A 17,597-nucleotide genomic window follows, 5' to 3' on the forward strand; every position below is an offset into this window, starting at 1 on the left:
GTTGAACTTTCCTCCCCACCCCCCATATCACCTTGCTGAGAAAAGGCTTCAAAGAAAGAGTTTTTACTGACATTTGCCCCCAATTGTTTTTTTAATTGAAAAACAGTGTTCCATTAGCACGGGAAGGAGGCCTCTAGCTTGTTTACATGCTGCTCATCGAGAGAGCTCAGTCAACAGTTCAATATTCTGAATCTGTGATTCAAGACCATTTGTTGCTTAACTAAATAGCACGCCATGTTTTCTATTCTTTAACTAGACAACAAATATGAACACCTTCCAGGGGATATGCACGGGTCAATAAGTATCTAGTTGTATGAATAAAAATTTACCATCCTTCACCCACCAAGCTGAAATTGGCTTTCTAAGATTTTGGAGCCTTCCATCAGTTAATTTCTTTACAGAATGTTTGTAGAAATGTTCTTTAATTCAGTAGTAGATCTTCCCCCAGAGGGAAGATCTTTATTTTTATTTGCTTTTGAAAATTAAAGCATATGTCTTATTTTTACTTAGAGCTGCAAACTTTAATTGATTCACCAGTTAGATAAATTGGTTAAAATGCAATCCTATGCACGTTTAGACTTTTTTTAAAAAGTCCAACAAGTCCCAGCATCCCCACCATCACCATGCCAGCTATGCTGGGGCTTGCTGGGAGTTGCATGACTTTTTTCAGTCTAAACATGCATAGGATTATGCCCTGAAGGGAGTTTTTAAAAGAAGATAATTATTTTAATATGATTACTTATTAAAACTGTTGATGGCAGGTACCATCTTTGAAGAGGTATCTCCCCTTTACTTTCATACAAGAGGCAATCCTCTTATCAGGTTACATATCAGCTGATGGGACTATACTATTTCCTGACTGGTTAGTTAGTGCATGGGGCCCTAGCGTTGTGCCCATGGGCACCACCAATGGCAATTACAAAGCCCTCCTCTCCTTGCCCCCTTCATAAAGATTGTTTTACGAAAAACCTTGGAAAATATTAGGACAGTCTTCTTCCTCTCTCTTTCTAGCCCCTTGCTCTTTCTGATCTGTCTACTCCTTTGGCTTCCTATTTCTTCCACTCTCACAGCTTCTAGCCTGGCTGTTCGTTTCCCCACACACACACCTCTTTAGCTCACTTTTGAATAGCCTAGGGTGACCAACTGTCAGGATTTCCCCGGATTTGTCCTGGTTTTTGTTCTTTCCATGGTGTCAGGGGGGATTTTCTATAATTTTCAATAATGTCCTGGAATGACACACCTTCCCCTTTAAGGCTGCCATTAGCATGGCAGGAGGGAATGACATGCTTTCTTGAGGCACATCATTCCCCCACCCCGAGCTCCAATTGAGGTCTTAAAGGGGAAAGTGGGTCATTCGTGGACATTATAGAAAAGGCCCCAATTGGAGTGGATGGTGGTGGTGCAGAATGAAATCCTTTCCCCTCCTCCACTCCAATCGGGTTCTTTAAGGTGGCGGGGGAATAACATACTTTCTGCAGGACTCAGAAAGCTGCTTCCCCACACACACACTAGGTGTCCTCTTTTTTGGTTTCCCAAATATGGTCACCCTAGAATAGCCAGGCCCATGTGGCAGCCATTACATGACTAGCCACATCCACAGGGTAGACATTTTGTGGTGGCGCCCAAAGTCGTTTCTCAAATTCCCAAATGTGTCCATGGGTCCAAAAAGGTTGGGGACCCCTGAGTTAATATCTTGCATGTAACCATCACCATCTTATTGTTCTCTTCCAAGAAGAATCTGGAAGTTCAGCCAAGTAGAGTGTCTGTGTTTCTGGGGGGCCAGAAACGTTTGTGTTGGCTCCTTCGACAATGCTACTTGTTTAATGCAATTGCAACAGCAAAAGAAGTTGACGCTGGAACATTTGTATTGTTATGTCTGTGAACTTCTTTGTAGTTGCTAAGCCCCAGGGCAAGTGCTTTTGGTGAAGACCCTCAACACTGATAAAAGCCCCCTATTAGACATTCTTGCAGATACTGCAATGAAAGCGGGCACAAGTGTTTACCTATTGGGAGTGAGGACTATGGTTCCTGAAAATTCATTTGTCCATAGCCAAATTTAATTGGTTACATATTGTTGTGACATCATTTCATTTACTACATACTCTTTGAATGGTTGGGTTCACTCATATGACTATTCTCAGGAAAAAGCTCAGGTTTTCATCCTTCTTTAAAGGAAAAACTGAGCATAGGGGAGAATAGTGACAATGAACAGATTCAGAGAAAAATGAATTGAACGAACTGAGTTTTTTTTCCCCTTGTGTTAGGGATGGAAATAGTTAAGGGGAATGAAAATCACTATTATTGCTCCCAAAACTGAAATGGTTGATCATTCAGTACAGTTGTAGTTGTTACTATAAAGTGGAGTTGTGTCTGTCTCCAGACACTACTTGATTATTTGTATTTCGGAACTCAAAAATGTGTGGCCAGAGTTGGCAAATTTAGGTACCTACTAAAGCAAAGTTGGTCTGTAATAAAGCAATGTTGAATCCAATGGTTTTGCTATGGTCCATTTTTCCTGTGCTCCGTAGCTGCATTTATTTTATTATTGAACTCTAAACCTTGATAGAAACCATCAACGTTTCTGAAGATGAATGTCAGGAAAGAGATTTCTGGCTTGACAGAAATAGCAGCAAGGTGATGAGTTTGTTACTGACAGTCCTCAAGGGGGCATTAATAACAACTGCGAGAGCCACCATAACACAGACTGATCACTCACTTCTTTAATATATTGTGACCAGTATTCAGCATGACTAACTTCAAGGTTGCTTCTCTCAGTGAAGTTGCACTGACGGATTCCAAAATCAGGGCTGCGACTAGCTTGCCAAAGACGAGACAAATACTTCTCCCAGCCATTCTAGCACTTTTGATTCTGACTGAACAATTTGAAACCTATTGCTGCATGGATCCATTCAAACCCGCAGTCACAAAACAATTTGGTTGTGTGATCAGCTCTAGCAATCATGCCTTTAGCAAAGCCTCTCCTGAACCAGTCTAGGACTAACACCAGATTATCCCCAGCCCAATTTAGGCTGTAATCATAAACACTGTTAAAGAGAGTAAGCTCTGTTGAATGCAGTGGGATTTATTTCAGAATTAAAGCATGCATGATTCCAGCCCTCTCACTGAGTTGTGAGACAACGAAGAAGTCTGCTGTGCAGTCCACAAATTCTTTATTCATTTTATTTTAAAAAATACCCTTTTTACACGTGAAAAGAGTGTGAATGCTAGGAGCTATCCTCTAAGCTTAATTAGCCTAACAAAGCAAGGCACTTGCCTATCAACTAAATTGATGGTTTCCCGCCATGCCCAGCAGACTTTTACCAGACTCCTCCTTCAGAGAGGGTTCTCATGATGTAACTTCTGTTTTGCAGCTAATTTGGTGGACTGCCTCCTACCTCCTCTTAACTCCACCCACTTGACCCTGCACGGATTCTAGGATATGTCAGTTCTGATGTTTTCTCCTCCTCCAACAATGATTGAATTCCCTGGGGAAGGGGGAAACTATCTCTGAGCCTGGGCCTCCTGTTTGATAATCTTCTGGGAAGATTCCTCCCTGACTCCTTGAGAGTCGTTGAGAATTTCCTCCCCTGCTTCCTGTCTCAGCTGGTCTTCTACTTTAGGCTCCAGAGCCAATTCAGAATCTGAGACCAAACCACGGAGCCCAGGCCTCATATTATTGTGCCCTATAATTCCTTGTTTTCAGTCATTCCTTACTAGCACTGACCCTCATCCTCCACTCTGACAAAGTTCTGACATCTAAATGATTTTTGTGGTAGCTGTGAGGGGGTTTCTAAGTCAGCTCTCCTCCTCCCAGGGCAGACCTCTCAGTCCACCCTCAGTAGTGGAGATCCAACATATTCTATGGCCCTTGGAGTGCCTTTCCAGACATCATAGGATTGCAGCATTAAAGTTCCACAGGCATTATGAGCTTCTCTTGCAGGGACATACAGGATGCTTTATCCTGGCACAGAAATGACTAATTGTGATACAGGAAATTTTATAGGATAGGATAAATTCTGTAATAAATCAGAATTTTAGCCACTGCACTATATCAGTGCTTTGACAGTAGCATCTGTAGGCTTGAGGCTATTTCATTAGATATCAGGACAAGCCAGGAGATAGATGGAACTGAACATCCCACATCTTCAGAGTAGGTTGTAGGTGACTTCCTTCATTTAACAGGCTCATTTATTCCTCCGCATTGCTGATCTCTCCCACAAGGGAATCCCTTTGGGATCTAAGCAGAGAAGAAGTAATAAAGTGGATGAATGCATGAATTAACAAACTGCATTGCTCCTTTTCAACCCACAACAAAGTAAAGCAGCAACAGAAAGTAAAGTTAGTAAATCTTAAGCAGGAGCTAGGGAAAAAAAGACTCAAACAAGTTCACAAATCCAACTCCAAGATGAATTTTCCAGAGAGAATATTTTTGGAGCAGAAATGGGAGTTTCTGTGGAATCCAAAATGTTTTCTGAAACACATGCCCTAAATAAACAAGCAAAAAAGCTTGCAAATCAGGGCAGCAGTGTGACATAAAATATTTATGCAGTCTTTATCTGCTCATATAAAAGAATCCTTTCATCAAAATAATTCACAGGTGGTTTATCACACTTGTAACATTGTCTTACATAATGAAATCACATGCCTCTGAATGTTGGAGAGGTTGAAAAAGGCACTTACTATTAGGGGTGTGCACGGACCCCCCTGCTCCGCCCCGCGGGCCGATCCGAAAATTTCGGATCGGCCCGCTCCGCTCCGTGCCGCTCTGCCCATACTCCGCTCCTCTTCGCCCCGGAGCTCCGGCTCCGAATCGGAGCTCCGCACTGGAGGGGAGTGGTGCCAGGTAAGGCCGGGAGAGGAGGGCGGGGGGGGGTTACCGGGCCCTGCCGCCGTCACCGCCCATGAGTCGACAGCGGCAGAGCCCGGTAAGGAACCAAGGGGGAGGGGGGCCTTACCTGCCTCCGTCCGCGGTCTGTCGGCTTCTTCAATTGAGCCCACGGTTCAGCCAGGAAGTCTGGGCCGCAAGTGCGGCCTAGACTTCCTGGTTGAACCACGGGCTCAACTGAAGAAGCTGAGGGACCACGGACAGAGGCAGGTAAGGGAGAGGAGGGGGGGTTTACCGGGCCCTGCCGCTGTCGCCGCATGGGCGACAGCGACAGCGGCAGGGCCCGGTAAACCCTACTTACCTTTCCGGTGGAGCTCCGGATCGAGGCGAAGGATCCGCCTTCACCTCGATCCTCTTCGCCACGCTCCGCCGGCCCCCCAATCCTCTTCGCCTCCGCCTTAAGGGGAGGCGAAGCACCCCGCTCCGCTTCTAATTCGCCGGTCCGATTAGAAGCGGAGCACATCCCTACTTACTATCACATGTGGTAGACTTGCTCAAAAGTCCAATATCTCATGGCAAGATTTTGTTCAGAAACAACTATGATAATAGAACAAGAGATCTCAAAAGATCCATGGGTATCATGAACTCCAACATTCTTGAAGGGGAAATGAAATACTATCACATAAAGAGTTCGACTTATTTATGCTTGTCACACCCAGACCTGTGTTGGTGAGACACTGAAAAGATGAGGATGATATATCAGTAGATGTGACATCCAAAGCTGTGGTTAATCACTGTGGCAAAAAGCCAAAACAAAACAAAAGTCTGGCTCACCAGTTACATACGCTTAAAGGACAAACAAAGCCAAACAGCTTTTCTCAAAGCTGTTTGGCAGGAAATTATTTATTTTACAATCCAGTCTGATAACAAAAGAACATCATCAACTTCGTATTTACAACTTTGGAAGAACTGAACACAATGAACAAAAGGTCCTTTTGACAGAGTAAAATTGTGGCTGTAAAATATAGGATCCTCTCTTTAACAAACACTTGCTGTAAAAATAAGATAAAGAGAAAGTTTATTAGGCTATGATCCCAAGGAAGAAACAGGATTGCTGTTTTGATTGTCCTTCAAATATTGCTTTGAACTAACTAGCCAAATTGTTTGCCTGCTGGATTCTGGACTGTCACTGAAAGGCTCCAAACACACAGTTCTGAGCATCCCATTTTAAAAATGTAATTGACAAAGTGGACCATGTCCACAGAAGGGTGATCAAGACGGTGAGGGGAATAAGGAAAAGTTGAAAGAGCTCGGTATGGTTTGCCTGAAAAGGAGATGATTAAACAGAAACATGATAGCTGTTTTCAAATATGGAGCAGACTTGTTGACCCGGTTCATACGATCATCCCAGCCACTGTGGTTTATTTAAGTCATGGAGGGTTGCAGCTTGTCCCAGCAGATGCTGGGTAATTTTTGCACATTCAAGCTAAAAAGTGGCTTGTTATGTCATCTGAATCCAATGAGGGTGGCTTGTTGGCCTGATTAACAACCCATCCAGACCCCATGGGCTGTTTTATGGTTGAGGGTGGTTTGTTAACCTTACCAACAACCTACCCTCAACAGGTTCAGACACCACAACAAGCTGCAGTCAAGGGCTTGAATATTCAAAATGGCCACACACACGCACCCAGCCCATTGTGGCTTAAATATTAGGGGTGTGCACGGACCCCCCGCTCCGCTTCTCTTCCAGATCCGCGATTTGTGGATTGGCCCACTCCACCCCACCCCCACTCCGCCTATGTCCATTCCGCTCCACTGCGGAGCTCCGGATCCGGATCGGAGCTCCGTTTCCCCACCCCCCCCATAGGCTTGCATTAAGCTAAAAAAGTATACAACTTTTTTTCTGTGAAAGTTAGAAACCTCAAGTTTGGCACCATGACACCTCATGGGGGTATACACACGCACGCCAAGACTCAAGGCAGTCCCATCATCCCCTGATTTTTGGGGAATTTATGAAAATCCAACACCCCATTCACACCCCTTTCCATAGCTCCATCAATTTGCACGTTAAAAATCTCAAACTCGCCACCATGAAAGCTTATCCAGGGGTGCACATGCACGCCGAGACTCAAGGCAGTCTCATCATCCCCTGATTTTGGGGGAATTTATGAAAATCCAACACCCCATTCACACCCCTTTCCATAGCTCCGTCAATTTGCACGTTAAAAATCTCAAACTCGCCACCATGAAAGCTTATCCAGGGGTGCACACGCACGCCGAGACTCAAGGCAGTCTTTTGGCGGGGCTTAAACCTGCAGACATCTCAATGGGGCCATTTCAAAGGAAATCCCAACATGCCATGAATTGGGGAGTAGAGATAAACCTATGAAATCTTCTTCCACACTTGAAAAATGGATTTGGAACTTCCAAAAGTCTAATTGAGCGCAGGAAGGACTTCTCCCCTGAGTCAAAGCCAGACACACACAACATCCCTGCGAGGCGGGCAGGGGAGGAGGGAGGGAAGGCAGGCAGGCAGCAGACATTTCTGGGGGCATAAGGAAGTGAGCCAAGGATAAGCCAGTAATGCATATAAAATGGAATAAATAAATAAATAAACAAAGGAGGGGTGGAATTAAAAGCAGCAGTGTTGCTGAATAAACAACAAGAAGAACTTTTAAAAAAAGGCTATATCTGTCTTTTACCAGTAATAGGGAGACGTGCCCGGGGGAGAGGGAAGCAGCTGCCAATTTGACTGGTCCTAGTGACCAGTCTTTTAAGAAGCAACGCTGTCAGTTCAACTCATGAAAGACATTGCTCCACCACTAAGAAGTAAACGCTCACTTCAACTCATGATAGGCATTGCTCCACTGGGTTACTCTCTGTGGAGGGCTGTGATAGCCCCCCAAGTACAGGAGAGAGTGGGGGCATGTCTACATGGCATGCCCTAGGGGAGCTCATCCCCTTGCACCACATCTTTTCAGTTGTTCCCCAAAGTTAGGGTGGGTAGCAGTGCTCTCTTATTATTGGCTTAGTATATGATTTCAGGTTGTGTTTGTGCATTTGGTGGGGCTACTGTTTTAAAAAACACTGGGAAAAGTCTGTTCAGACTAAGAAAGAGAAGTTTCCCAGAATCCCAAGTTACCCGTTTTGCCTATCCCCTCCTCCAACTTTGGGATCATGTGATCATGACCGGGAGTTGACTCTGCCCCTCAGCCCTTCGAAAAAGGTATTTCCTGCCGGTTTTTTAAAAAATTCTAGCGCGCGACCCGCAGCACGCAGAGAGCTGAGAGTAGTCTCAAAATGACCCCCATCCACGACTGTCTAAGCACAAGAATTTTCAGAAAGATAGCTTCAAAAACAACACAGTTATCCCCCTTTCTTTTCCACAATGCAATCCTATGGGCGAAATGTTTCAAGATGGCGATAGAAGCGGACCGCGGAAACCGGAGCGCTCCGAAAATGGGCGCGTGTCTTCGCCTTGCTTCTAGGGGTCCGCGGTCCACTTCTACTCTGCCTCTGGGCAAAGCGGAGCAGGCCAATTCGCTCCTGCTTCTGCGCTTCTAATCGGAGCGGAGCACAAGCCTATTAAATATAACATGGTGCACTGGTTGATCAGCAAACAGACCCATTCTCTGTTGCTCCAGAGGGAAGGACTAGAAGCAATGGGTGGAAATGGCAAGGTAAAAAACTATTATTAATTAATAAAATCTCTACTCAGAAGTAAACTCCATTGAGTTTATTGTGGCTTACTCCCAGGCAAGTGCGTATAGGATTCCAGCCTAAAGCTTTATGATTCTACAAGGACTTTTTAAAATTTTTCCATGAAGCACAATATACTGATGGCCTCCCTGTGATGACCAAGCATTATATAGTTTCTTTTCAACAGAATGTATCCTGGGTACCCAAGTCATATGTAAGCATGAACCTAATAAAGTTCAGAATAAAAGAAAGTAAACTTTTAAAACAAAATTCCCCATAGCACTGGCATTTCAAAGGAGACCTCCACACGGTATGAAAAATAAAAATCATTAAACTTAGCCTGAGGAGCTGAATGTAAATGAGTTCCTCAGAAACCTTGTTGATATCCCAGAACATCCTTCAATAAGCCGCAGGTCTACTCTGTCATGTCCACAAGCCAATAATTAGTACTTTAATCTAAAACGTGCATAATCTTTGGGGCGTAGTGATAGGTCTGTATGAAGGCAGTGTCTCTTGACAGGAGAGTATTGCCTCTGTGTAGAGCATGGGACAGATTATCATCTTTCTTGTTCCAAAACAAATTCCTTATGAACAAATCTCATATTTACTTCATGGTGAGGTTGGCAGTTTTTTCAAGCTCCTGAAAACAGTGGGCACATCTACACAAGGGCTTATCCCGGGGATTGCCCCGGGATCATCCCTGTGCGTCCACATGACACACAGGGGATCCCGGGGGCAGGGAGGGATGATAACTGGGACGGCTTTAATCCCAACTTGTCCCGAGACCGTGGGATGTGTGGGCAGCCATCCCGGTTTTGTCACGGCTCCTTGCGAGTAAATGCAAGGGGCCGGGAACCAGGCATGGGGCACAGAGCTCTTCAGGAGCTCTGTGCCCTTCATGGGTGGGAGGGGGAGCATGATCTTTTTTCCAAAAAAAACCCCCACTATCCTTTTTGTTGGAGCACTTGTGCACCCATCTTCAATAGAAAAAAAAAACCAAAATGGTGGGAGCGATGTCCTCCTTCCTCCCGGGACGTCATGCGCTGCATGTGGACCGAAGGGGGGGGGGAGGATCTCATGATCACCATATTGCAACATCCTTCCCCCTCCCCTCACTATGTCTAGAAATGCACAGTAGGGGTTCCTAAATAGTGAATTCATAGAACCTAGAAGCTAATTTAAAAAAAAGAAAAAAGCTATAGGCATTTCAGTCTGCTTAGGCCCACACTGCCCTAGAAGATCTGTTCCTTACCTCAGATGGTAGATCATAATTACTTATTGATGAGGGAAACATAACTCTCAGAGGCACCTTTATTGCTATCAGTGTTTCCTGTGCTCAAACCATGAGAGCAAAATGCTCCACACTTTCAGTGGTAAATAAATGCTTATATTAGTGTACTGTTCAAAAGTGTATTTTTCTAGTAGTTCTAGTATAAATGAATCTGGTTCATATCTAGTCTCTCTCTCTCCACAAGCTAGATTTATTCAGGCAACCACAAAGACTCTGGTAGGCCTCACATTAAGTACTTGATAATAAAACTGTTTGCATACAACCTTACTCTACTGAGACAACTTCTCTGCGTTTTTCTGGGTCCCTGAAGAATCTTACATTTAGGAATCCTAGTTAGAATACCTACTTTTTTCTAACCAAGAAGCTTTGCACATTTAAAGCCTTCAATACAGTTAGCAATTCAACAAGTTTAGCCTTTCTCTGAATGGAAAGACAGTGGTGACAGAAGCTGAACTTGCTGGATTTCTGCACACCACCTGTTAAAGAAAGACCCAGAGCTCCTGTTACAGAACTGGCTGAAGCTTTCACAATCCTAACATTAACTGTGTGATTCAAAATGGGGAGCCAAGTGAGCTTTCGATCAAGTTATACTTTAGAAGAACCTTGGGGGTGAACTGCCAATAATGACTACTGGGAACAATAATACAGCAATAGTAACTAAGGGTAGTTAAACCTTGAGCCCTTATATAGCTGATGAGCTGAACCAAGACTTTCTTCTAGTGATTCCCCCTGGAAATCACTGCTTTAGTTCATAATGAAAGCTGAAGCTAGATTTCCTGGTGTTTTAACTTGGGGGCCTTGCTAGACCTACCTTTAAATCTGGGTGTGTGGAGGGGCATGCGACGGGGTAAAGGAAAGCCCCATCGCGTCGGCCATTTTTTTTCATTTAAAGGGGCCTTGTGTGCAGGAGCGCACCAACGATAAGGTAGGCTTTAAAAAAAAGGGTTCCCCGCTTCTGCCTTCCCCCTGCCCCCAATTTCCCCCCTGCAATGTCCGATGCCCCCCCCGCCCCCCTGGCTGCGATCTCCAATCCCCTCAGCCGCGATCTCCCTCCTCCCAGCCCCAATCCCCCCCCCCTGGCTCTGCTCTTCCCCCCATCTCTCCCGCCGGGTCTGCTCTTCCCCCCCGGCCCCCATCTCTCCCCCCGTGTGATTCCCCCCCCCCGGCCCATTGCATGGGGCTGAGCCCGGGGCTGGGGGAATACCGGGCCACAACTGGTGCTGGTTATCCCGGGCCAAGGGAGGGTTTAGCCCAGGCTGACCCCAGGATCCCCTGTGCGTCATCTGAATGCACAGGGGTGAGCCCGGGTATCAGCCTGGGCTAAATCCTCGTCTAGCAATGGCCCTAGTTTACCTTCTTGTCTGTCTCCATTAGATGCTTCAAACCTACAGCCCAGGTGCTACAATGACATGGCATATTCACAAACATTCTTAACTGGTATCCGTTACTGAATTCCAATAATCAGAATAAATACCATGGGGGAGGCAGAAGCTCATTTTGACTGATGAGAAACCTGAGGAACAGGAAGTGCGAGATGTTAAAAGAGAATTGGGAAATGGGCAGGAGAGGAGGCTGAAATCTGGGGAGTTGAGGAAGCAGGGTTTTAAGGGAAAGCGCAAAGACAAGTGTGGAGAAAGCTCAGTGGCTTATGGGCAGTATTCAGTTCTGCTGAGTGGGTGCAAAGAAGCAGAGAGTGAGAACACCAAAGAGACAGGGACATAACGAAGACAGGGTAAGGAACTGAATTTCAGGTTTTGTTTCAAAACAATGTCCCATAATATGAGCTGCAAACTGATAGTTTAGAAGCTAGACTTCTTGTATCACAATGAAAAACAAATACTTCCATATGGTTTCTTTGAAATGAACATTCATAATAGTGAGAGAGTTTCAATTAGCTTTCACAGACATTGCCACAAAGAGCAATAATCAGATAATGGCTATATGAAAAAGTACTTGACAGAACATTTCCCAGCTGTTGGTTTTAATTTAATCTAACTGGGATTCACACACCTTTGAGTCAATTGGATTTGCAGTGGGAAGCAAGCATTCGTATGTAGATAGAGGCAATGGTAAATTGAGGGGTAGTGGGATGTAATGGGCAGCCATAAGGCTCACTGGGTGGTCATGAGCCAGTTTCTCTCCCTCTCCCTTTCTGTATCTAACGTACTTTTTGTAAGATAAAATGGAGAGGGTTAGCTGAGAAGTGTAAGTGACAACAAGTAGTGCTCTGTTGTTCTTTTCATACTCCCATATACATTTATTTTTCCAGCATTACCAGAGAACAAACACATCCAAAATATAACACATGTATTGCATATTTGTATGCCCTTCTCCAATGTCATTAAAACCTGGCTCACAAAAAGAAATACTTGTCAGCATCCCAGTATGAATATAGGATTGCGTCTAGCAGGCCTTTTTCTGAATCCCTTCCTTAGTCAGTATATAAGAGAATTGGAGACTGCTTTTCTAAGCAATCATCTCTGAAATTAGGGTGCAAAGCAACCCTAATTTGCATAGGTATTTTATCCATTATAAGCCGAATCCTTACTTTGCCAAACCATTTGGGGTCAATGACATTACAAAGCAAGTTAAAATCTGGCTGCTGCTAACAGAAGGTTTCTGAATGCACGCTGTGTACTTGGAATATTCTCCATCTCCAAGTTCAAGGTCTATTGAACCTTGACTACAGCACTGAGTACAACTCCCTGGCAAGGCTCTGGCTTGCTGCAGAGTTTCTTTTCATTTAATGGAATTTTTATTTATTTATTTATTAATAAAGCTCTCTGGGTGGTTCACAAAAATTAAAACCATCATAAAACAACCAACAGGTTAAAAGCACAAATACAAAATACAGTATGAAAAGCACAACCAGGATAAAAACCACACAGCAAAATTGATATAAAATTAAAATACAGAGTTAAAACAGTAAAATTTAAATTTAAAATTTAAATGGAAGAGTGGAAAAGAGGCTTGAAGTGGGTTGCATTTCAGGGGATAGTGACCTGTCAATTCACTGTACATGGATACAGCACACTGAACCCTAAGAAATTCTTCCCAGCTCCTCGGCTTACATTACCACCTAACGTGCCAAAGCACTGTCCTTGCAGGTAGTGGCCTCAGTGGTTCAGAACACCTTTAATCAGCTTAGGTGCAATCCTATGCATGCTTAGACAGGAAAAGACAGGACTTGATTTTGTTCTGACTTTATACTGTTAGTTTTACCCTACCCAGTGCCTGTTTACCCTACCCTGTGCCTGTTTGCATTCTCTTCCCCTCCTTATTGTTTTATTATGATTTTATTAGAATGTAAGCCTATGCGGCAGGGTCTTGCTATTTACTGTTTTACTCTGTACAGCACCATGTACATAGATGGTGCTATATAAATAAATAAATAAATAATAATAATAATAATAATAATAATAAAAAGGCCTACCACTCCCATCTGGCTGGAGCATTGCATCTTTAGGCTGATCATTCTAATCAATCATGACCCTAGAGATAGTCTAGCTACAGTTCTCCATGCCTGAAAACCTCTTGTTTGGAGTATTATACGTGTGCTATACATGGGGCTGCCTTTGAAAATGGTACAGAAGCTTCAGCTGCTCCGAAATAGGATGGCAAGATCATTAACAGTGACTGCCAGATACAATCAACAAAAATCCTTTCGGTTTAACATGCTGTGTTAAGGGTTTTCCATGTTCACTCAGGCTCCAAAAGGCAACTACAGCTGTACATGTCCTCAACAGTTGCATTATTAAGGCACTATGGTTATGGTATGGCATCCTATGCTGTGATTACTTACAGCTTGATCACTCCCTTGGAGCTGGGTGGCTGTCAGTGGCAGCGTGGTGGGCCTCTTCCACTGACAGTCTGCTGAAGTATTGACACATGGAGTCTATGCAACTGAAGCTCTCATGCAACTGAAGGTACCATTCCACGTTACAAGTACCCAACTGGCAACCAGTACCACCCACATTGAATGATAGACTTTGAAGGGTCCTTGATGGTTGACCTTCTTGCTCTGAAGACAAGAGGCATGACTTGTGAAAGACACACTTTCAGGGTTTGAGCAACAGCAGAAGTTCAAGTGATTTAATGGCACTTGGCCAGTCTGAATATGGAAGGCCGTTGCTGCAATGCCATACAAAACCAAATCAGGCGTTTAGAAATGACAAACAATAATGATGTAGCAACGATATTTGCATTCTCTGTAATAATCAAGCGGATGAAGGATAATAATTCCAGAGAAAAGGGTTAATGTGGAAGCTCCGGGGATGTAATCCTGATATTTAAAAATTCTATCTGAAGAGTTTGCATTGTATTTTGCAAACGCAAGACTGCTAAAAAGTCTGATTCCTGTGGCTGAGTGAAGAAATTTACAACAACAACAGCAGCAATTGCAGTGAGTGAGTCTCTTTCAAGTGCTCCTTACAAAGCCATTGGAAAGTTCAAACTACAGAGTTCTGCTCTGTTAAGCAGCCTTATGAGAATCGTGAGCATTTTGGGGCTAGCCAAGAAATAACAGGCAATTTTATATAAGCCAGTAAGGGGCCTTTATTTCCCTAATGTCAGCTTTGGAGTGCAAAATTGGAGGCTATAACCTGCCTCCTTTCAAAAGCTCTTTGTAGAGGAGCCACCGCGCTGCACCCAGTTACAGACTGCATCAGCTTCATTGACAAATTTCTTTCCCTTTGAAGTAGTAATCAGCCCCTGGATGTGCTAGATAAGATCATGCAGCTAATCCAAAAGCTAAGAAAAATCCAAAGAAGTCAGAACAGCCAGGCACATAGTTTCTACTCACTGAAAACTGCACATTACACAGGCAGCGTGCCTGGTGCACGGACTATTTTATGATTTGGGGTGGTGTCTACGTTGTAATTCATTTGTTATTAAAATAAAATAAAAAGTGCTTTGTCCCCGAGGCAAATTAAATCAATTTATTACCTCTCCATAGCTCTATGGAATGACTCAGTTCCGCTGTTTTGCATAGTACACTATAAACTCCTGCTTCATCAGGGTTTTTGATCATGGGGACTCTGTAAAGGTGTTCAGCCCTGCCCTCTTTTGTATATGGTCACTCTAGTATAGATCATGCAGCTTTAACTGTTGTGATGGAGTGGGAATTTCACCAGGTGCTGCATGCATACAAATGACACCTGCTGAAATTCCCTTTTCAATACATCTGTTAAAGGTACAGGAGCCCTGTCCTCCTTTCCATATGGTCACCCTAATGATGCCAGAACAGGAAGCTGCAGTTTTCCATCGCAGGAACATAGGAAACTGCCCTAAGTCAGACCATTGGTCCACCTGTCACAATCTTGTCTACACCTACCTTCCCCAACCTGGTGCCCTCCAGATGTTTTAGACAACAACTCCCAGCATTTGCCATGTTGGCTGGGGCTACTGAAACTTGAAACCCAAAATATCTGGATGGCACCAGATTCGGGAAGGATGGTCTGCACTGACTGGCAGAGGCCCTTCACGGTCTGAAATAGAGCTAGGTGTCAACTGAGTAAGCACTGTGTAATTGTACAGACTGGCTAGGAGTGCCCAGTCCTTCAAACTATTCTTGCACTGGGCTGATATGGCTAGTTGGTAGCCATCTTTACACAGTGCCTTTTTTAGGTTACTCTACCACCACCCCATGCTGCCCAGACCAGTAAAGAGAATGCCCCCTTCTGCTCAGTCATTTTAAAGTGGTGGTCACCTCTTCCTCCACAGCAGACCCCCCTCCGGATCTACTGATGTGACGGGGAGGAAGCAATTAGAGAAGAACTTTCTAGCTCAAGCATCTTCTTGTTCAGTGCTTGCAAGCTTTTAATGTTTAAACTTTTTATTGTTTTCATTTTCGTTTAAAATTAAGGGATAAAATTGAGTAATGGAGTGTCTGTGGATAGTCACGGCCCATTAACAAAGGTTTTTCTCTTTATGCGTTGTTATGAAGTTTGAATAATTGTCTTGGTGGACACTGAATGCTTAGTATGTGTTTAATTATGAAGAAGCCATCAATCATTTTTTGTGAATGCTATTTTGCAGCAAAGTGGTTTTATTTCGGCTCTGAGTGTTTTGGCAAGTTTGTAAAAGTTTCATTTCATATATATGTATACATACACTCAGTGTACTGTGAAAATTAGAGTACGTGCTAACAGTGTCTATTCAACTAATTATGAGGTTCATCATACGAGTGTTTTATCCCACGCTCCCTACTGCCCACTTACAGATGTGCGCACATTCTTTATACGACATCATCCACCTCCCACACACCTCCCGCTCCTTCCATTCATTTTTCTGTTGCAAAATAGACACCCCCCCCCCCGAAAAAATCTGGCTTTTTTAAAAAATGGAATGTGCCGTGATCTGCTGTGTGCAGGAAAAGCGGCATGATCAAAACAGGCCCTGAATGGGCAATGTGGTCTTTGTTCACTTCCTCTTTCCTGGCCGGAAAGAGAAAGGAAGTAATGAAGGACAGAAGCAGGGGTGGAGAAGCGATGGTAAGGTAATGCGATCCCCCACCCCACCCCACCCGTGTGAGGACACTCTTTGATGTTGCTCTATGTCTCTTTTCATGTTGCATTTGAGACATGAAACATATCTCTCCCATCCTTCCAACCAGAGGTGACTCTATATTTGAAGCAAATGGTGCAGCAACACCCCTCCACTTGTGGCAGAGAGATAGTTAGACAGAATAGTTAAGTGTTTTGACCTAACTGTAGTGGCTTAGTGTGTAGTATTGGGGGAGGAGGAGAGAAATGCTACAATGATAGTTAAGGAACCACCCTCGGCAATCACTCTCCTGCAGCAGGGTTAAGGGGCCCTGGGGTAGCTTACTGTTATATGTAGCAGGGTCCCCAGTGGTTAAAATGGGCTCCAGATCGTTTAAAGGCAACGATCATAGAGTTCCCCAGCAAGACCAACCTCCACTTCCAGTGATGCTCTTGCCACCATGGACTTCCTCTATGGTCGCACAGCCATTTCCCCCTGCCTTTTTCAATAGAGAGCCCATCAGGAGCTTGTTCATACTGTGGAGGTCGCTGGGATGCACAGTTAAACTGCATGGAGGTATGTCCGGTAACTAAGGAGGGGAGGAATAGCAGAACCACATGGCACCACATGTGGTTCTGCCTGCAGTGCTTTTCACTAACCCTGCCTTCAGTAGATACAGATCAACACAGCTGTCTGGATTTTGGGATTTTCCTTGGGGGTGTGGCTGTGGGAACTGTCATGATGAGTGCCTGCACTTCAAAATTTACCATTCCTCCACTGGCTCAGCTGAATGCAGAATAAAGGTTGGGCTGGTTTATCATTTGAAAAGGGCTTATGTGTGACAGAATAAGAAGTGCCTTGCAGGAACACACCACAGTCCATCTAGTACAGCATTCTCTTTCTACAGCAACCACCTCTGGAAGCTCACAAGCAGAATATGAAGTTGATGCTGATCTCCCACTGTTTGCTTCTGACATCTGGTACTAAGAGGCTCTCTGCTTCTGAACATGGAGGTTTCGTTTGGTTCTGGCTGTTAGCCATTTAATAATTCTATCATATAGGATGAACAATGTACCCTCGAACTTTAGAATTACTAGTGAGGGTTGGGAGTAAGGAAGTAAGGCTGTAGTCCTGTGCCTGCTTACACTGAAATTAATGAAACTTACTCTTAAGTACAGGGGCTTCATGGAAATCAAGGATGGCAAACCTCCAGCCCACAGGGTTACATCCAGCCTACCAGCTTCTTCCCAAGGTTCCTCCCTTTTCCCAGCAGAAAAAAGTTCTCTCCTATCAGCAGCT

This window comes from Elgaria multicarinata, chromosome 10 (assembly GCF_023053635.1).
Source record: "Elgaria multicarinata webbii isolate HBS135686 ecotype San Diego chromosome 10, rElgMul1.1.pri, whole genome shotgun sequence".
In the NCBI taxonomy this organism is placed as follows: domain Eukaryota; kingdom Metazoa; phylum Chordata; class Lepidosauria; order Squamata; family Anguidae; genus Elgaria; species Elgaria multicarinata.